This window comes from Salvelinus fontinalis, chromosome 1, assembly GCF_029448725.1.
Source record: "Salvelinus fontinalis isolate EN_2023a chromosome 1, ASM2944872v1, whole genome shotgun sequence".
NCBI classification, from domain to species: Eukaryota; Metazoa; Chordata; class Actinopteri; order Salmoniformes; family Salmonidae; genus Salvelinus; species Salvelinus fontinalis.
The window spans coordinates 13,092,988-13,113,865 of record NC_074665.1 but is presented as its reverse complement, the minus strand read 5'-3'; the positions used below and the strand labels follow the sequence as shown (position 1 = coordinate 13,113,865).

Genomic DNA, 20,878 nt, shown 5'->3' with positions numbered 1-20,878 from the left:
CGTGGAACATCAGTATTTATTGTTCCAGAGGAGGGACTGATGTATATTGACTAATTGATTTGAGAATGTTTTATGTATTTATGTTTATAACTGAATAAGGGCATTAGGAGTAGTGACTAGTGTGTTATGGGTTAGATGGAATGATATAGTTGCACAAATGTATCTGTAGCAGGAGGCAAGGTGTTTGAGACAGAATGCTAAAATAGGGCTGTTAAGTGGGATGGAACGTGACTGCAGTGGAGATCTGTGGGGGCTCATAAATTAAGGTTGTGGTGATAGTGTCACGATCGTCGTATGGTGGAAGAGAGGAGGACCAAGGCGCAGCGTGATAACAATACATCTTCTTTTATTTGAAGACGAAAACGAAACGAAGAACACTATACAAACTATACAAAACAATAAAACGATGAACGTGAAGCTATAGAACAAATAGTGCTGACACTAAACACTACACATAGACAATCACCCACAAACTACCTAATGAATATGGCTGCCTAAATATGGTTCCCAATCAGAGACAACGATAGACAGCTGTCTCTAATTGAGAACCAATCTAGGCAACCATAGACACACATACACCTAGACTAGACACTTTAACCAACTAAGCCACAGCACCCATAAACATACAAAAAACCCTAGACAATACAAAACACATACATCCCCCATGTCACACCCTGACCTAACTAAAATAATAAAGAAAACAAAGATAACTAAGGCCAGGGCGTGACAGAGTATCATTCCCAGAGACTATGTATATTGTTACAGGAGATAGCTCATAGGAGAGGAAGGACAGCTAACTGTGCACAGTATAGGGATTAGTATGAGTTAAATTGAACATTACACATATCCAGATCATGGTGAGAGTAGAAGAGATAGTGGTGGCATTTCAGAAACTATGGTAAACTTTCAAGAAACCTGTGACTCAGAGTTTTGTTAGGTTGGATATTCTTCCAACTCATTAATCTCTTTCCCATTTTCTAACAGCCAGCGAACACTTGACAGATTACATGCAGGAGTAATTCTCACAGCAGTCGCTGTAAGGACAGTAATTGAAGGAGGCTATAGGCATGGGCCATGTTAGTAGTAGCAGGGGTTACTTTAGTAGCATTGTTGGGATATCAGTTTAAGAGGACTCGTCCCACATGGATTGGTAACTGGTAACTGGGAGACCGATGGGAGTACAGGGGAGGCTGTTATTCAAATGTCAATGTTAGTGATCTTGCCATAACAGGAGAGTCTAGGTTGTCAGGAAATGACCCATGTGTTGCAATGTTTATATCCTCAGATGAAAGCAGAGATAACCGCGGCACAGGCTGAATTCTGGAGATTGGGTGTACATCAAGATGCACCAGGCGGGGGTGTTGGGACAGCGTTGGTTTGGTCCACACACAGTACTCCTTACAGCACCTACAGCGGTAAAGATCGTCATGTCTCTCCTCGGTGGGTGCATAGTTCTCACGTGAAGTGAGGTCCAGCTGCATAATGGGTGAGCTTGAAGACACCATGACAGAGGAAATGGAGCGAAAGAGAGAGAGAGAGAGGATTCCACTGTGAGACATGCAGATGGGTTGGGTCTATGAGCTACTTGAAACTTCATAGTTGGGTTGGGGTTAGCTGCTTTATTGGGTAATGCATCATATGAAAGAGGATAGATGTTGGGGTAATTGTACTCTTAACAACATGCTGAAGGCATTAAAGTGAAAGCATATACAGTGCTGAGTTACCTCAAGAGGATGTAGGTTTGTGGCAATGGAGGAGATGGGGAACAAAGTGAAACATGACATGACTTGGGAACACCTCTCGGAACCTAGGGCGAAAAGGGGAAGACTGGGCGAAATAATGAGGAGGCTTTTTAGGGCTTTCGTTTTTGTGGAATCCAGAAAATTATCCTGGAGGCATCGTCAGGTGAAGAGAAAGTGAGAATTTTCATGCATATATAATCATGCATAGCTTATCACATTGTTAATACTGTTACAGTATGTTTTGTGTGTCTTTTTGTTGCTTTTCAAGTCTTTCAAGCTAGCACTCTCTTAGGAACCAGAAGGAGAAAGTGGAGAAACAAAAAGCCGCTCCAGCTGACATGGAACAAGACAGCAGATTCAGCAGGAATGGCATTTTTGATGGAAATAAGATTGCGTATGGTGTGATCATAGAAAAGAGGCCATAAGTCTCTGAGTTTGTAAACCTCACGGTGAATGTTTTGTTATCATTGATCGTTCATTTATAATCATGTTTTATCTTTCAGTTTTTGGCAGTTTTATTGTGTGTGTGCAATGGCAAAGAGGAAGTGAGGGTGGAGAACCACTAACCACATTGATCAATTCCTTTTTGCCCTGCCTAGTCCTTAGAAGAAACTAACACAGCAGGAGATAAAGAAACGGTATAGTACAGCGATTCACAAAATATCATCAGAAGCAACATAAGAGTAAAGTGAAAAGGCATGGTTGTTTTAAGTTTCTATAGGATGTCGACCTGTGTTGAGTTTGGAAACGTTTGTACAGATTTATAATGATAAGTGTGTGTTACAGGGTTGATATTCACAGGAAAATGTTTGGCACTGTGTATGGACTGATATGAATGACCGTTACCACGAGCTTGTTCATCTCAACGGGACATCCCTCGCCCGCACCGATGCCTGACCAGTATGCCAGAGGACTGGTGAGTTGTCCTATGTTGTCTTCATTTTTTATCTTATCATCGCTTTACTTAGTATAAAATAGATGTGTTCCATCGAAACCATTCGTATATTTTTGCTTATAGACTTTTTGTTGTTTCGCTTATAGCCTATGTATGTAAATCATTGTTTGGAATTCCAGACATAGCCACAACGATATTTAGAAAATGTATAGCCTATATTTTGGGGGGGAAATAAACCTATATTAATACCACCCATAGTGTTTGAAATCTAAAATGTAATCAACCGTTAAACGTTATTGACTTTAGGGACAATGTGTGGTAAACCACTATGGGGCACACCCTCTTTTGACAGTTGACAAACCAAAATTTCATATGACTGCTGAACAGTCCTGAGATTTACCTCCCTCAGTGCTATAGTGCACTTAGCAAGAATCGCTACAATACACAGTAGGCCTCTGCATTAACTCGCTCTGCTCCAGCGAGTTAGTGCACATAGATTAGAGCAGTGGTTCCCAAATGTGTTATAGTCCTGTACCCCTTCCAACATTCAACCTCCAGCTGCGTCCTCTAGCACCGGGGTCAGCGCATGTATTTTTTTGCCATCATTGTAAGCCTGCCACACACACACTATACGATACATTTATTAAACATAAGAATGAGTGTGAGTTTGTCACAACCCTGTTCGTGGGTAGTGACAAAGAGCTCTGATAGGACCAAGGCACAAATAATCATATAATAATAATCTATAATTTTGATCATTATTTAACCATCTTACATATAAAACCTTATTTGTTCATCAAAAATTGTGAATAACTCCCCACAGATTAATGAGAAGGGTGTGCTTGAAAGGATGCACATAACTCTGCAATGTTGGGTTGTATTGGAGAGAGTCTCAGTCTAAAATCATTTTCCACACACAGTCTGTGCCTGTATTTAGTTTTCATGCTAGTGAGGCCCAAGAATCCACTCTCACATAGGTACGTGGTTGCAAAGGGCATCAGTGTCTTAACAGCGCGAAGTGCCAAGGCGGGATACTCTGAACGCAGCCCAATCCAGAAATCTGGCAGTGGCTTCTGATTAAATTCAATTTTCACAGAACCTCTTGTTGCAAATTCGATGAGGCTCTCTTGTTCAGATATCGATAAGTGGACTGGAGGCTGAGAATGAAAGGGATAACGAATCCAGTTGTTTGTGCCATCCGTTTCGGGAAAGTACCTGCGTAATTGCGCATCCAACTAACACAGGTGCTTCGCCATATCACATTTGACATTGTCAATCATACAATGATGGAAAGACCTGTGTGTTGTCCTTGTTAATGCAGACAGAGAGGAGATCAGATTTGTCCTGCACATTGAATATAGTTGCGGAGAGTCCCTGTAATACCAGATTCAGACTATTCAGGTGAGAAAAAACATCACCCAGATTGGCCAGTCGTGTGAGAAACTTGTCATCATGCAAGCGGTCAGACAAGTTTACATTATGGTCAGTGAAGAAAACTTTAAGCTCGTCTCTCAATTCAAAAAAACGTGTCAATACTTTGCCCCTTGATAACCAGCGCACTTCTGTATGTTGTAAAAGCGTTACATGGTCGCTGCCCATATCATTGCAAAGTGCAGAAAATACAAGAGAGTTCAGGGGCCTTGCTTTAGCAAAGTTAACCATTTTCACTGTAGTGTCCAAAATGTCTTTCAAGCTGTCAGGCATTCCCTTGGCAGCAAGAGCCTCTTGGTGGATGCTGCAGTGTACCCAAGGGGCGCCAGGAGCAACTGCTTGCACGTGCGTTACCACTCCATTATGTCTCCCTGTCATGGCTTTTGTGCCTTCAATACAGATACCAATATGAGCAGCAGCTACATTTGGTGGAATTCCCGCGAGAGAGTAACGGTTAATGTGATTGGATGTTAATTGTTTGACTAGGCTACCTGTATTTGACATTGTGTTGTTATTTCGCTGAACACTAGATGGTTTAATTTTATTTTTGGCAGTGAATTTGGCATTGATCTTGTTATCCCGTTGTGCATGTTTTCCCTAGGCTGAGGCTGCTTTTCTCTCCGCTACAGTGCTGTCTGTTCTGACTCTGGTCCCTGTCTCCCTCGTCTCGTCAGTCCTGCTTCCCGTTCGACTGCTTCTTTGAATTCCGCTCCCAACCTGCTCACCTGGCTCCTACTCCCCTTGCCTTACTGGTTCCCTGCTACCTGCCCAAGCTTCCACTGGCCTGCACCCCCACCCCCGCTTCTCAATAAATACCTTAGTTACCTTATCCCTGTTGGGTTCACCTGCTCCGCCCCGCCTAACAATAGTCCCGTGGAAAATATAAATGGACTGTTTGAAAATGTGAGAAAAAAAAGTTAAATAAAAAATGATATATTTAGAAAATGTGAATCACATTTTTAGTTGGCGTACCCCCGACAGCATGGCGCAGGAATACCTGGGAATACCTGGACTAGAGAAACGGAACGTGCAATATAACACCCTGGGTCAGAGATAGCATTAACCCTGCATAACCTTATTAACCCTCTCTCTGACAGATTCTTCATCACTTAAGAGCCACACAAAACAATGCAAATACCCCTTGTATCACCGCCGTTGTGTCTAATGCGTTGAAGCTACGTCAGTTATAAGTGTAGGCAAACAGGGCTAGGCCTAGCTAGTTGGCTATCCTGAGCGCGATCAGCTAGCTAGTTGGCTATCCTGAGCGCGATCAGCTAGCTAGTTGGCTATCCTGAGCGCGATCAGCTAGCTAGTTGGCTATCCTGAGCATGATCAGCTTCAGTGGTCAGGGATTCACTGTCTGGTTTCACTCAGGATTCACTGAATTACAGCAAGACCTGAAGAGAGAAACACTCTGTTGATGGTAATTGTGTGGTGCTAGAACATCTGGAGGCTGAACACATACCATATGACCTTGACAAAGGTTCAAGGGTTTTTATTAGTCATATTTAAAAACATGAAATGACAGGAATTTAAGACAGGAACTAAAAAAAACATCAAAATACATCAAATCTAAAAGTCCTTCAAATATCAAAGTGCACTTTATTATTGAGATATTGTCTCAGGCCATATTCTCTGTTTTAAGTGATACCGGGAATGTCTCTGGTTAAAAAGGTGTATAACACGGGGGAGGAAAAAGTCCCTGGAGTGGTTTGTCCCTGGAGTGCCGTGTGCAGGGGGTGGCTTTCATCTGCTGTGATGCTCCTTAGTATCACAACAACTGACATCAAAGTCTGCTATCCTACCTCTTCTCTCTGTTAGGATTGGTTGAGCCGGTATGGGTACCTCCCTCCTCCTGACCCTCGTACGGGCAAGCTGCAGACGAAGGATGGGGTGGAGCGGGCGATCCGCGAGATGCAGAGATTCGGAGGGCTGGAGGAAACGGGCAGACTGGGTAACCCACTGTCAACTTACAGCTCCGTCACTTGACCCTTTAAGCCAACTGTAAAGTCTTTCATTGTGACTTGTGTGTGCACAGACACTGAGGATATTCTGTGAAGGGCCTTGAAAACAAAAAAAGGGTTTTCAATGAACATTAACATGCTTGAAACTATTGGAAACACTTTAACATTTTTAAGTCATTAAGCCTGCAGGGGTAAACATGTATGAGCTTTTACAATGTCTTATAACAAGGCTTATAAATGTTGTGTCTCTATGCATAAAGTGTTCCACCGTCTCAAACTGACTGTTTGGATCATTATAAAATGCTTATAAAACATTATAAATGGCTCATACATGCTCATGATGAGTCTTATAATGCGTTATAACAGTATTATAATGCATTATACCTGGATGCTTTGAGTCACCGGGTGTCATGTGTGAGTGTCTTGCCTCTGTATTTTCAGATAAAGACACTCTCAATCTCATGCAGATGCCTAGATGCTCTCTCCCTGACATTGTGGGATCAGAGGACATGTTGAAAAGGAAGAGGAGGAGGAAGAGATACGCCCTGTCAGGCCTTCGCTGGGATAGGACCGACCTAACATGGAGGTGTGCAAAATTTGTCATTGGGACAAACAGTTTCACACATTTGAGTATTCTTCTGTGTAGTGTAGTACTGCGCATACCTGGGTTCAAATAGTATTTGTCATCTTTCAAATACTTTGAGCATTTGATTGAGCCTGCCTGGAGTGTCACATGGGCGTTTTTCTTTACATTTGGGAAAATTCCATTGGTTCCTTTGCACCAGGTACTGTGCCATACCTGGTAAGCAGTATAATAGTGTGTTTTATTTATTTGTTTGTACTACTGATGTCCTTCCCGTATCCAGTGTCCACAGTTACCCAAATCCCTCCCGCTCGACCTCTGTCTTCCAACCGGACATGGTGAAGGGGATCCTGACTCAGGCCTTCAAGGCTTGGAGTGACGTGGCCCCCCTCAGCTTCCGACAGCTCTCTGGGAACGACAGAAGATATGCGGCCCGGAGGGGACATCCGAGTGTCTTTTACCCGCTCGCTCCATGACGACGGGTACCCTTTCGACGGTAGAGGGGGCACCCTTGCCCACGCCTTCTTCCCGGGGAGGGATGACGTCGCCGGGGACACGCACTTCGATGACGATGAGTACTGGAGCTATGGAGGTATTTAAAGATAGTCAGATGGATGGATGCATGGATGGAAGGATGGAGGGATCTTCAATTACCGCAGTAAATACAGTCAGAGAGAGAGATGATATTAACCGACTGATTAACACAGCACCTGCTGGTTTCTCAGGGGACAGCAGTAGCACAGACCTCTTCACAGTGGCAGTGCATGAGTTTGGCCACGCCCTTGGTCTGTTCCACTCCTCCTCGGATCCCTCCATTATGAGGCCCTACTACCAGGGAGCTGTGAAAGACATCTCATCCTACAACCTCCCTCTGGATGACAGGATGGCCATTCAAGAGCTCTACGGTAGGGTGTCTTATTTAATGGACTCTTTAAGAAATATGTATGTTCTTTAAGGATTCTATATTATGTTGAGAGTTGTGGGAAAGATAGACAGATAACGTGTCACTAAGGCAGTGGGCTGGATTCAAAACCCACTCCGGAATCTAAGTATGTAGTATGCAGTGGCACTAACCGCTAGGCCACCCAGGCCACACCAACCCATAACTCTAACCCTAAACACACCCCAACTCTAACCCCAGCACCTTAACACTAACCATAAACCAACATAACCTAACCATAACTCATTGGGAAAGTCAATGTAGGTTTCTTGGTCAGTCATGTCACTTAGTTTTTCCCCTTGATGCCACATCCGTCCGTTGCTTTTACCGCACCTCTATTTGCATAACCCAAACCGCTTAACAGTTGTGGGGTTATTTCCTGCCCTTACACTACTGTTGTTGTTTACGCACTGGCTTTAGTTATAAAATACAATATTGCAGTGTTAGGATTTTACAATGCAATTCAGGGAAACAGATCCTCATTTTGGTGCACATAGAAAGGAGTCCTGAGTGCATTCAGGTGTGTGTGCTGCAACAAATGTTCTTCCCAATAGACAAACATGGGCTCATTATGTTCAGAAAAATACAAGGTATGACGCCATGTTATCTTGTAACTGTACATCAAACATAGTGATCATAAACGTTGACACTGAGGGAAAGGCCATAAATTAAGACGACTCTCTGCAGTTTGAAAGATGAGACGTTGAGTATTATAAGAAACACCGCTTTGATGTCATACAAGCAAGTCAAACATTCCAAAAGTGCACTTCACATTTTCATAGCATAAAACCCATGTCAAATTAAATCAAATCTAATTTTATTTGTCACATGTTCCGAATACAACAGGTGTTGTAAAATACACTCTTTCCTCAACCCATGTTACTGTACACCCACTGCGTTCCAATTTAGCCGTTTATCTGTGCCCAAATCTGCTATTTTCAACCCGGGTATGTGTCTTCACTGACATTTTCAACCTGTCCCTGACTGAGTCTGTAATACCAACATGTTTCAAGCAGACCTCAATAGTCCCTGTGCCCAAGAACACCAAGGTAACCTGCCTAAATGACTACCGATCCGTAGCACTCCCGTCTGTACCCCTGAAGTTCTTTGAAAGGCTGATCATGGCTCACATCAACACCATTATCCCAGAAACCCTAGACCCACTCCAATTTGCTTACCGCACCAACAGATCCACAGATGATGCAATCTCTATTGCACGCCACACTGCCCTCTCACACCTAGACAAAAGGAACACCTATGTGAGAAAGCTATTAATTGACTACAGCTCAGCATTCAACACCAGTGCCCTCAAAGCTCATCACTAAGCTAAGGTCCCTGGGACTAAACACCTCCCTCTGCAACTGGATCCTGGACATCCTGACTGGCCGCCCCCAGGTGGTGAGGGTAGGAAACAACACATCCGCCACGCTGATCCTCAAGATGGGAGCCCCTCAGGGGTGCCTGCTCAGAGTACTCCTGTACTCCCTGTTCACTCATGACTGCATGGCCAGGCACAACTCCAACACCATCATCAAGTTTGTCGATGACACAACAGCGGTAAGCCTGTCGACAACGATGAGACAGCCTGTAGGGAGAAGGTCAGAGGCCTGGTCGTGTGGTGCCAGGACAACAACTTCTCCCTCAATGTGATCAAGACTAAGGAGATGATTGTGGACTGCAGGAAAAGGAGGACCGAGCAGGTCCCCATTCTCATCGACTGGGCTGTAGTGGAATAGGTTGAGAGCTTCAAGTTCCTTGGTGTTCACATCACCAACAAACTATCACGGTCCGAACACACCAAGACAGATGTGAAGAGGGAACGACAAAGCTTATTGCCCCTCAGGAGACTGAAAAGATTTGGCATGGGTCCTCAGATCCTCAAAAGGTTTTACTGCTGCACCATCGAGAGCATACTGACTGTTTGCATCACTGACTGGAATGGCAACTGCACGGCCTCCAAACACAAGGCCCAAACAGATGGTAGTGCGTATGGCCCAGTACATCACTGGGCCAAGGTTCCTGTCATCCAGGACCTCTATATCAGGCGGTTTTAGAGGAAGACCCTAAAAATTGTCAGACTCCAGCCACCCTAGTCATAGACTGTTCTCTCTGCTACCGCACGGAAAGCGGTACCGAAGCGCCAAGTCTAGGTCCAAAAGGCTTCTTAACAGCTTCTACCCCCAAGCCAAAAGACCCCTGAACAGCTAATCAAAGGGCTACCCAGACCCCTCTTTTACGCTGCTGCTGCTACTCTCTGTTTATAATCTATGCATAGTCACTTAACTCTACCTACATGTACATATTACCTCAGTTACCTCAACTAACCAGTGCCCCTGCACATTGACTCTGTACTGGTACCCCTGTATATAGCCTCGCTTGTTATTTTACTGCTGCTGTTTAATTATTTGTTACTTTTATTTTAAATGTTTTACTTTTTTCTTAACTTATTAAAACATTGTTGGTTAAGGGCTTGTAAGTAAGCATTTCACTGTAAGGTCTACAGCTGTTGTATTCGGCGCATGTGACAAATAATATTTGATTTGATATGAGTGTAAAGAGTTAAGTCATAACTCTAGCCAATGCGTTTTGAGAAGGAGGCGAGGAGAGAGTACAATTCACCCTTTCTCTCTCCCCAGTGAGGAAGGAGAGCAAGCCTACAGTGCACCCTGGTGGCAGTGGTTCAACTCCCAGTCACCCTCGCCTGCCCAGTCCTCCACCTCCAAGGCCAACTAAACAGTGAGTGGAGCCAGAGAGAGTCAGGTGTCAGACATTTCTAAGCCTGATTCACACTATAGACCAGACTGGAACCATACTGTGCTGGTCCGAATGGTTTCTTTTCACATTGTCCTTTCCAGCACGGTTCCAGCAACAATGTTAACCAGGCATCCCAGTACAGCTTGGCTTGGCTCAGCTCGGTTTGACTGAGTAGTGTGAAATGGGTACAATATTTCTTATCTGTCCAAACAGGATTAAGCTAATTGTTTCTCCATGATTCTCATATGCTGATGTGTGACGGACACGAAGGACAGACATCAACATTTTTGTCCATAATTTTTCACGTGCATCATAAATCCAAAATGTTACCTAGCTAGATACATAGATGATACTGTAACTGCTGAGATTTAACCTGATAAGAAAATCGTTATTAGATATTTCATAAGTGTAGCTGATGTTGTCATTATGACACAACACATTCGTAATATTGAGTTGCACCCCCCCTTTGCCCTCAGAACAGCTTCAATTCATTGGGGCATGGACTCTACAAGGTGTCGAAGGCGGTCCACAGGGTTGCTGACCCATGTTGATTCCAATGCTTCCCACAGTTGTGTTGGCTGGATATCCTTTGTGTGGTAGACCATTCTTGATACACACGGAGAACTGTTGAGCGTGAAAACCCCAGCAGCGTTGCAGTTCTTGACACAAACCGGTGCACCTGGCACCTACTACCATACCCCGTTCAAAGGCACTTCAATCTTTTGTCTTGCCCATTCACCCTCTGAATGGAACAGATACACAACACATGTCTCAATTGTCTCAAGGCTTAAAACTCTTTGTGAATAGCCTGTCTCCTCCCCTTCATCAACTCTGATAGAAGTGGATTTAACAAGTGGCATCAATAATGGATCCTAGCCTTCACCTGGATTCACCTGGTCAGTCATGGAAAGAGCAGCTGTTCTTCATGTTTTGTATAATCAGGGTATAGAGTAACTATGTCCTTAATCACTAAAACCACTCACAGTACTGAGTGTCAGGTTGCCACTGAAGTCCAGTGTCTTTACTCATGCTTCCCTGTCTTTCTTCCATGACCAGTTCGGACCGCTCTTTCCAAAATCGTTGTGAGGGCGGCTTTGATGCTGTGGCAAATATCAGAGGAGAGGTCTTCTTTTTTAAGGGTAAGAGAAATACAACAGTAGTGACAACAGCAGTGACAATGTGTTTACACAATTACACAAACATAAATGCTTTGTTGAATGTTCTATTTTGTCTGCAGAATTACCATCGTCACAAAATAAATCTTCAGAGGGGAGGGTTTTTCTTAACAGTAAAGAGTTTTTAAACGGCAGTGCTCTTCAGCTAAAAGGGATCCCCTACATTGACAGAAATATTGCCCAGAAATGACTTACTTGAACAGAAAGGGGCACACATACCCATGGCCATGATAACTAGCCTAATAACTAAGGATTGTGTGGTTTCATGATTTAAAACATTGATAAATGTTATATCTTATGTGTATGGGACATTCTTGCGGTGGCATTTGCGTCTCTCACCTTTACATCCATGAAAAACACTTTAAAATGACAAAATAGTTACCAGGGGTGGAAGTAACAAATTGCAAATACTCTCATTAGTGTAATTGAGATATTTTTTGAGTGCTTGTACTTTTAAGAGGATTTTTCTAAGTCAGTAATTTAACTTTCACTTAAGTACGTTTTGAATGAAGTACTGTTGAGTACTACCTTTTTAAAACCATCCGTTACAGAATGCAATTTTTAACATTCTCCATAATAGTATAGTAGATCCCCCTCGGAGCCAGAAAAAAAACTGCTCATCGTTGTTTAGTAAGTGACCAATCAAATCAAATTTCACACATCGCACCAGTACAGGCCAATCAAATCAAGCTATGCATACAATATGAGTGATGATGGTCGGAAGGTTTTCAAAAAGGCAAAAATAACTGATTTAGTTCGAGATGTATCGTGAAAAAGAAGAAACGTTTTTATCAAAGTGATATGTGTGAAACCGATGGAGATGGAGGAGACTTTGTATTTTAAAGTATAAAAAATATATTTGCAAGTAGCAGGCCCGAACATTCTCAGTAACAGTTACAAAAACATTTTTCTTGTTGTGACTGTGATATGTTGTTGTTTATTTACTTTAAAAAGAGTAGATAAGAGTGTCTGCAAAATGACCAAAAAGTAAATGTGTATGTGAAAATGAACATTCCAAAATTACCTACAAAGCACACTGGGTATTATTTTTGGCCTTGTTTCAGGGTGGACCTCATTTCAATAATACTCAGCGTGCTTTGCAATTGTTAATTTTTTACATTACATTAACATTGTACTCATTTAGCTGATGCTCTTATCAAGAGCGACTTACAATTAGTGCATTGATTTTTGCTAGGTGAGACAACATATCACAATCGGATCAATTACATTTTCCCTCAACAATATACATTTATATTTTGTTCATTTCCCAGATGCTCTTATCAGACCATAGTGCTATCAGACTTCTTATACTAATGGACGGGTAAAAGGGTGGGCCACAAAATTTGAATGCTTTAAAAAAAAATGGTCTGGAAATATTTTGCATTTTGAAAATACAAATTACAGTATTTTGAAAATACAATATACAAAATACGTTGGAGTGTAGTTCATCCCAGTGTAAATCCAATTTCAAAATGACGTGGAAATTCAAATCAAAAGGAAGAGAGACTGTAGATTGTTCAAACTTTATTATAAGATTGTCAAATCTGGAGCAGTGAACAATCCACTCAACAGTGTGGAGTTAAGAGCCCAACGAACAGAGTTGGGTCTCAGCTTTTATAACCGTAGTCTACGTGGCAGTTTAGCAGGTGTGTGAGATCACGATGTGAACATAGAGTACAAACAAGTGATAGTGACAGTTTTGTTCAACCTTTCTGCTGATAGAATTGCCACTTCTACTTAAACTAGCCTCTGCTGAGGTCTAGAACTTCTGGAATGATTTGTACCAAATACAATGCTCTTAGTTTTAGAGATGTTCAGGACCAGTTTATTACTGGCCACCCATTCTAAAACAGACTGCAACTATTTGTTAACGGTTTCAGTGGCTTCATTAGCTGTGGTTGCTGATGCGTATATGGTTGAATCATCAGCATACATGGACACACATGCTTTAATGCCAGTGGCAGGTCATTGGTAAAAATAGGAAAGAGTAGAGGGCCTAGAGTGCTTTGGCTTCCCTTCCGGCCTCAGGACAAAGACTTTCCTCTAGGCTCAGATTAAAGATATAACAGATAAGAGTGGCTATAGAGTCATATCAAATAAAATCAAATATATTTATAAAGCCCTTCTTACATCAGCTGAAATCTCAAAGTGCTGTATAGAAACCCAGCCTAAAACACCAAACAGCAAGCAATGCAGGTGTAGAAGCACGGTGGCTGGGAAAAACTCCGTAGAAAGGCAGGAACCTAGGAAGAAACCTAGAAAGGAACCAGGCTATGAGGGGTGGCCAGTCCTCTTCTGGCTGTGCCGGGTGGAGATTAGAACATGGCCAAGATGTTCATAGATGACCAGCAGGGTCAAATAATATTTATCACAGTGGTTGTCGAGGGTGCAACAGGTCAACACCTCAGGAGGAAATGTCAGTTGGCATTTTTCATAGCTGATCATTCAGATTATCTCTACCGCTCCTGCTGTCTCTAGAGAGTTGACAACTGCAGGTCTGGGAGAGGTAGCACGTCCGGTGAACAGGTCAGGGTTCCATAGCCGCAGGCACAACAGTTGAAACTGGAGCAGCAGCACGGCCAGGTGGACTGGGGACAGCAACGAGTCATCAGGCCAGGTAGTCCTGAGGCATGGTCCTAGAGCTCAGGTCCTCCTAGAGAGAGAAAGAAAGAGAGAAAGAAAAGAGAGAGAGAATTAGAGAGAGCATACTTAAATTTACACAGGACATAAGACAGGAGAAATACTCCAGATATTACAGACTGACCCTAGCCCCCCGACACATAAACTACTAAACTCATGAACCCATCTACCAGCCTCAGTAGCTTTCCATCTAAGTTGTAAATGCCAGGAGGTTTGTCATTATTGATCGATAACAATACTTTTTACACCTCTCCCATACCTACTTTACAAAATTCAAATTTGCAATGCTTGTCTTTCATTATTATTTTTTTATACATGAATACGATGGCATTTGTTGCCTAAGTTTGCCCACTTTGCAAATGAAGTAATTATTAAAATAATTGGCAACATCAAATGGTTTTGTGATGAATAAGCCATCTGATTTGATGAAAGATGAGGTTGAATTTGTCTTTCTGCCCATTATTTCAAGTACTCCAGAGTATTTTTTCCATCATTATTTATATAATTGATCTGGGCTTCATAATAGTTTCTTCTCCTTTTTGTTGAGTTTAGTCACTTCATTTCTCAATTTTCAGTAAGTCAGCCAGTCAGATGTGCAGCCACTTATTAGCCACTCCTCTTGACCCATCTCTTTTAACCATACAGTTTTGAAAATTCTCATCAATCCATGGAGCCTTAACAGTTATAACAGTCAGTTTCTTAACAGGTGCATGTTGATTAAAATTCAAATAAGCAATTTCATAAATTCATTAAGTGCAGCATCTGGATGCTCCTTATTAATCACATCAGAGTAACACATATTTTTAACATCATCTACATAAGATTTTCATGACTGTATGATCTCTTGTACACTATTTTAGGCCCAGCTTTTAGAATTTTGTCTTTCCTGTATATAGCCACTATATTGTGATCCCTGCATCCAATGGGTAGAGATACAGATTTAGCACCACATTTAATAAAGATGTAATCTATACATGCGGATGATCTTGCTCCTGTATTGTTTGTAAAAACCCTGGTAGGTTGATTATTAACCTGAACCAGATAACAGGCACTGGTTACAGTGAGAAGCTTCCTCTTGAGCGGAATGCTTGTAACGTCCACTCCCTCTCCGGTACGACAAAACTAGAGCCTGTAGAACATGCCTTGTTCATAGTGCTGTTAAGGTAGAGCAACACTTTATTATGAACAGACTTCTCCCCATCTTAGCAACTGTTGTATCAATATGTTTCGACCATGACAGTTTACAATCCAGGATTACTGCAAGCAGTTTAGTCACCTCAACTTGTTTCAATTTACACAACATTTATTAAAATATTTATTTGAGGTTTAGGATTTAGTGAATGATTTGTCCCAAAATAAAATACTTTAACCTGTTTGGGCTGCAGGGGCAGTATTGAGTAGCCAGATAAAAGGTGCCCATTTCAAACGGCCTCGTACTCAATTCTTGCTCGTACAATATGCATATTATTATTACTATTGGATAGAAAACACTCTCTAGTTTCTAAAACCTTTTGAATTATATCTGTGACTTAAACAGAACTCATTTGGCACAAACTTCCTGACCAGGAAGTGGAAAGTCTGAAATCGAGGCTCTGTTCTACTTCCTGCCTATAAATGGGCATGATACGTATTAGTATACATGCACTTCATAGACCTTCCCCTGGATGTCAAGAGGCGGTGAGAGAAGAAATTGAGTGTTTATCTTGGTCTGAAGTGGAATACAAGCTCTCGTGTCACCCATTTCCTGTTTTCTGGAGAGCGCGAGGAGGCACCTGGATTTGCCTTCTGTTTAGCTGCCGTTATGGACGACTAATATCTCCGGCTTTGATTTTATTTGATACATGTGACCATATCATCGTAAAGTATGTTTTTTCAATATAGTTTAATCAGATTATTGAAATTTTTTCGGGAGTTTTGCCGTGTTCCGTTCTCTGAGTTTGTTGACGATGGAGAGATTCGTGCCACTTGGCTAGTGTGCTTGCTAAATCGAGAGGGAAAGAGGCCGTTCTAAATCCAAACAACGATTGTTCCCGACAAAGGACCCCTTGTCCAACATTCTGATGAAAGATCAGCAAAAGTAAGAAACATTTTATGATGCAATTTCATATATCTGTCGTACATGTGAACTAGTCGTCGGCGCCCAGCTTTTGGGTACTCTAGCTATACAGAAGCTGGATGTCGTAATGAAGTTATTTTTAGAATTCTAACACGGTGATTTCATTAAGAACTAATGGATCTATAATTTCCTATACAACATGTATTTTTTAGTTATGTTTATGAATAGCTATTTGGTCAGAATATGTGTGTCAGAAAAAGTGTCAGAAAAATATACGGACGTTGTGGGAAATAGTAGCTACGTTAGCACAATGTATAACCACTGATTTCAGCTCTAAATATGCACATTTTCGAACAAAACATAAGTGTATGTATAACCTGATGTTATAGGACTGTCATCTGATGAAGCTTATCAAGGTTAGTCAAAAATTATATATCTTTTGCTGGTTTGTTACGATCGCTAACTTTTGCTGCTGGGAAATGGCTTGTGTTTCTGGCTATTGTGGTAAGCTAATATAACGCTATATTGTGTTTTCGCTGTAAAACACTTAATAAATCGGAAATATTGGCTGGAATCACAAGATGCCTGTCTTTCATTTGCTGTACACTATGTATTTTTCAGAAATGTTTTATGATGAGTAATTAGGTATTTGACGTTGGTGTCTGTAATTATTCTGGCTGCTTTCGGTGCAATTTCTGATTGTAGCTGCAATGTAAACTATGATTTATAACTGAAATATGCACATTTTTCGAACAAAACATAGATTTATTGAATAACATGTTATAAGACTGTCATCTGATGAAGTTGTTTGGTTGGTTCTTGGTTAGTTAGGTTGGCTTTTTGCATGCTACCTGTGCTGTGAAAAATGTCTGTCCTTTTTTGTATTTGGTGGTGAGCTAACATAAATATACGTGCTGTTTTCGCTGTAAAACATTTTAAAAATCAAACATGTTGGCTGGATTCACAAGATGTGTACCTTTCATTTGCTGTATTGGACTTGTTATGTGTGAAAGTTAAATATTTAAAAAATATATATTTTGAATTTCGCGCCCTACACTTGAAGTGGCTGTTGTCATATTGTGGGCGGCCTCGTGCTTGCAGCCAGATGAAGTTAAGTTTTAGAAATATTTACAACTAATTTATTATTTGTAGCTGACATGTATAGTGTTGAGTCATCCGCATACATAGACACTGGCTTTACTCAAAGCCATGTTATTAGTAAAGACAGCTGCCCTAAGGAATTATGTTGGAGAGGCTTCTGATGGGGTTCACCTTGGGGTCATAATAGGGGCTGTACCAAATGTTTGATGTATTATAATAACTGATTATGCTTATGTTGTATTATTAGAAGGGGAGGGGTTATAAGACCCCTTACATTTATAGGGTCCTAGACTACAGATTAACAATTTATAATCATTATAAGATTTAATATTGTTCCACAGTTATTTTCTAGTCTCTGCCTCTTATAAGAAACGGTCTGAGAGATGTGTGAGTTATTGCAGTCAAAACCGGGTGTCTGTGAGAAAGCGCCTCAAAGATAAAAGAGATTCATAAGACACAGAACCCTGCAGGGGAGTGAAAGAAATAAGAGACTAGTCAGACATACAACTATAAATCAACATGGGGAGTGGACATTTACTGTTTAGCCTTTAGATAACACTGGAACTAGTGTTTGTATAGCTGTGTATGCATGGGCTTGGTCTCATGAGTAGAAGGTAATGACATAGGCAGTGACATCACTAGGGGTTGACTGCAAGCATAATGCATAATGCATTCCAGGTGACTACCTCATGAAGCTGGTTAAGCGAATGACAAGAGTGTGCAAAGCTGTCATCAAGGCAAGGGTGGCCACTTTGAAGAATCTAAAATCTAAAATATATTCGCTTATATTAGCTGCCATATTAGTTGATTTCGAAGGGCAAAACGTACCCAAATACATTTAAATAAAATACAGCATCTGGAAGTCATTTTTGTTGTTGTTGCCGTGCCCAAATGCCACCGCAATTCAAGAACGACCTGTATATGAACCATACAGGCAACACTCAAGCCCAAATTTGACGTAAAGAATTAGCATCTAATTTTCCACACAGCCTCTTTAATTATTATGTTGTTTGTGTCAGGTCCACATTTCTGGAGGATGCAGATGACAGGTAATCCTGTCTCCCCCAACCCAGCCCTGATTAGAAACTTCTGGATGGGGCTCCACGATGTCGTTTACGAGAGGAAGAGCGTCATCATCTTCTTCATTGGTGGGAAAGACAACAGCACTGTTGTAGCCTTATGCCATGTTCATTATGGGATGCAACGGAAACATTTTGCAAAGGAAAATAAAAATAAGCATTTCTTATTGGAGGTACTCCCTCCCTGTTTCAGTCTGTTTCCTTCTGTTTGGTGCCTAATGAACATGTCCCTAGTTAGAATTGAAAACATAAGAACTATGCTACAGTGGCTAATATCCTTATGAATGTCATTGTTGTTGTGATGTAAAACAAAGGTGATTTCCTCCTCCTATCTTTTCCTGTGCAGGGGCTCAGTACTGGGTGTTCAAAGACAATGTGGCCCGCCCCGGCTACCCCAGGCCTCTGGCAGAGTGGGGGATGAGCGCCAAGGACGGCGGGAAAGTGGAAAGAGTGGAGGCTGCCTTCGTGTGGGCCCACAACGGGAAGACCTATCTATTCAGCATGGGTGAGTTCTGGAAGTTCGACGAGGGCCGCAAGGAGGAGGGGAGGAAGCCGGAGGGGGGCTACCCCAAAGACGCAGCCCTCTGGAGAGGGGTGCCAACGGACCCCGATGACATCATAAGCTGGAGAGAAGGTGAGGCCTTGAGAAAGACTTGAGCCTTGATGAGATGAAGGTGGGCTGCAGTGTTAATGTAGAGAAAGTAATGGTTCAGTGTTGTTCTACATTGCTAGGGCCAGTTGTTTTTCTGGGCCATGTGACATGTCAGGGAAAGTCTCTGCTTGGACACCTTGATCACATGTAACCACCGTTGAGCTCTAAAACTATAGTTAGTTATTATTCAGTTGGTTGAAACTAGTGAGCAAAATACTTTCTAGACCTCAACTCTGCTTAAAGTCCAACCAAATATATTATCTAAGTCTGCATCTTAGCTTGCAATGTCATACGCAATCATTAAACAGATTACCTGCATTTCAAAGCATTTTAAACCAATTGTTTGATTATGTTACCTTCTAGGAGATGCTTACTTCTTCAAGGACAACCTCTATTGGGTCATAAAGAGAGGAGGACTGGACCAAGATAATGTCACTCCAAAATCCATTGCGGTGGATTGGCTCAGGTGTCCACATGTACCCACACCTACACCCCACCTTCCAGCCAATCCTCATCCAAGGGGAAAAGACTGCAGCTGTGACTTGAGCAGAGCATCTGCAAGGCCCATTTGCAGTTGGTTGATCCTGCTATCTGTTGTGGTAGTATTCACCTGATTTGTTTTAAATTAACGAGTTAATAATATTAGTAAAACACAGTCATGTCTACTCCTGTCTGAAAGTTGAATGATTATTTGAAATGTATGTTTTGAGTAAGGGTGACTCTCTCTCTCTGCTATAGTCCTGCACGTATACCACTGGAGGGTAACATTGTCCTTCAAGGTAAAACATAGACAAGGTTGCAGATGTTGATGCAACTCAATGTTAGGAAGGTATTCTTAATGTTTTGTAAACTGAGTGTACATTATATAAATGATGTATACTTCTATAGTGTATGTAGGTACCAGAGTTGAATTCAGAATTTAATTGAGAATACCTCGTAAATTCCTATTAAATTATTTGAATTTGGATTGACGTAGTAAACAGGATACAGATTTGCAATTCAAATTTGAATGAAAGAAAATAGAATTGAATTCAGTGAAATTCAATGAAATTCAAATGCTTCTACTATTCTATATTAGGTGTAGTCTTCAAATATACATCTTGTACATAAATATTTTTGAAACAATTGATTTTCAGGACAAACTCTTAAAATGAATAATCAGGGAAAACTAACCCTGTATGCAAATATTCTAAGTTATTATATTTCATTAATCACTTTGTCACGCCCTGACCGTAGAGATCCTTTTTTGTCTCTATTTTGGATGGTCAGGGCGTGAGTTTGGGTGGGCATTCTATGTTGTCCTTGTTTTGTATTTCTATGTGTTTGGCCTAGTATGGTTCCCAATCAGAGGCAGCTGTCTATCGTTGTCTCTGATTGAGAATCATACTTAGGTAGCCTGTTCCCACCTGTGTTTGTGGGTGGTTGTTTTCTGTTTAGTGTTTTTTCGTCACCTTACAGGACTGTTCGTTTTTGTTGTTTTGTTCAGTGTTCAGTTGTTTTATTAAAAATATGAACCCTTACCACGCTGCACCTTGGTCCACTCCTTTAAACGGCCGTGACTCTTAAAATGAATGATTAGGGAAAACTAACCCTGTATGCAAATATTCTAAGTTATTATACAGTATTTCATTAATCACTTAAATTTTGTTCAATATGCTACATTTCCCAGAATTAGTTTAACACTCAAGTTGACCCTGAAGCTTTCACAAAGAAGCTAAACAAATGAAATGGTTGGTGGAAATATAATTGGCTATTCTAAGCACTAAGGTTAAAAGAGTATATGAGCATTGTTTCCAGGGTATATATTATTATCTATCTGGAAGTGTGACTTGTCAGATTCAATGAAACTCTCATGTTCTATGACTG

General features: G+C 41.4%; 1 pseudogene; it reads left to right on the top strand.

The window, feature by feature from the left end:
• Positions 1 to 1,565: 1,565 nt before the first annotated feature.
• On the top strand, positions 1,566 to 20,532 carry LOC129817863 (matrix metalloproteinase-25-like; annotated as a pseudogene).
• Positions 20,533 to 20,878: the final 346 nt, after the last annotated feature.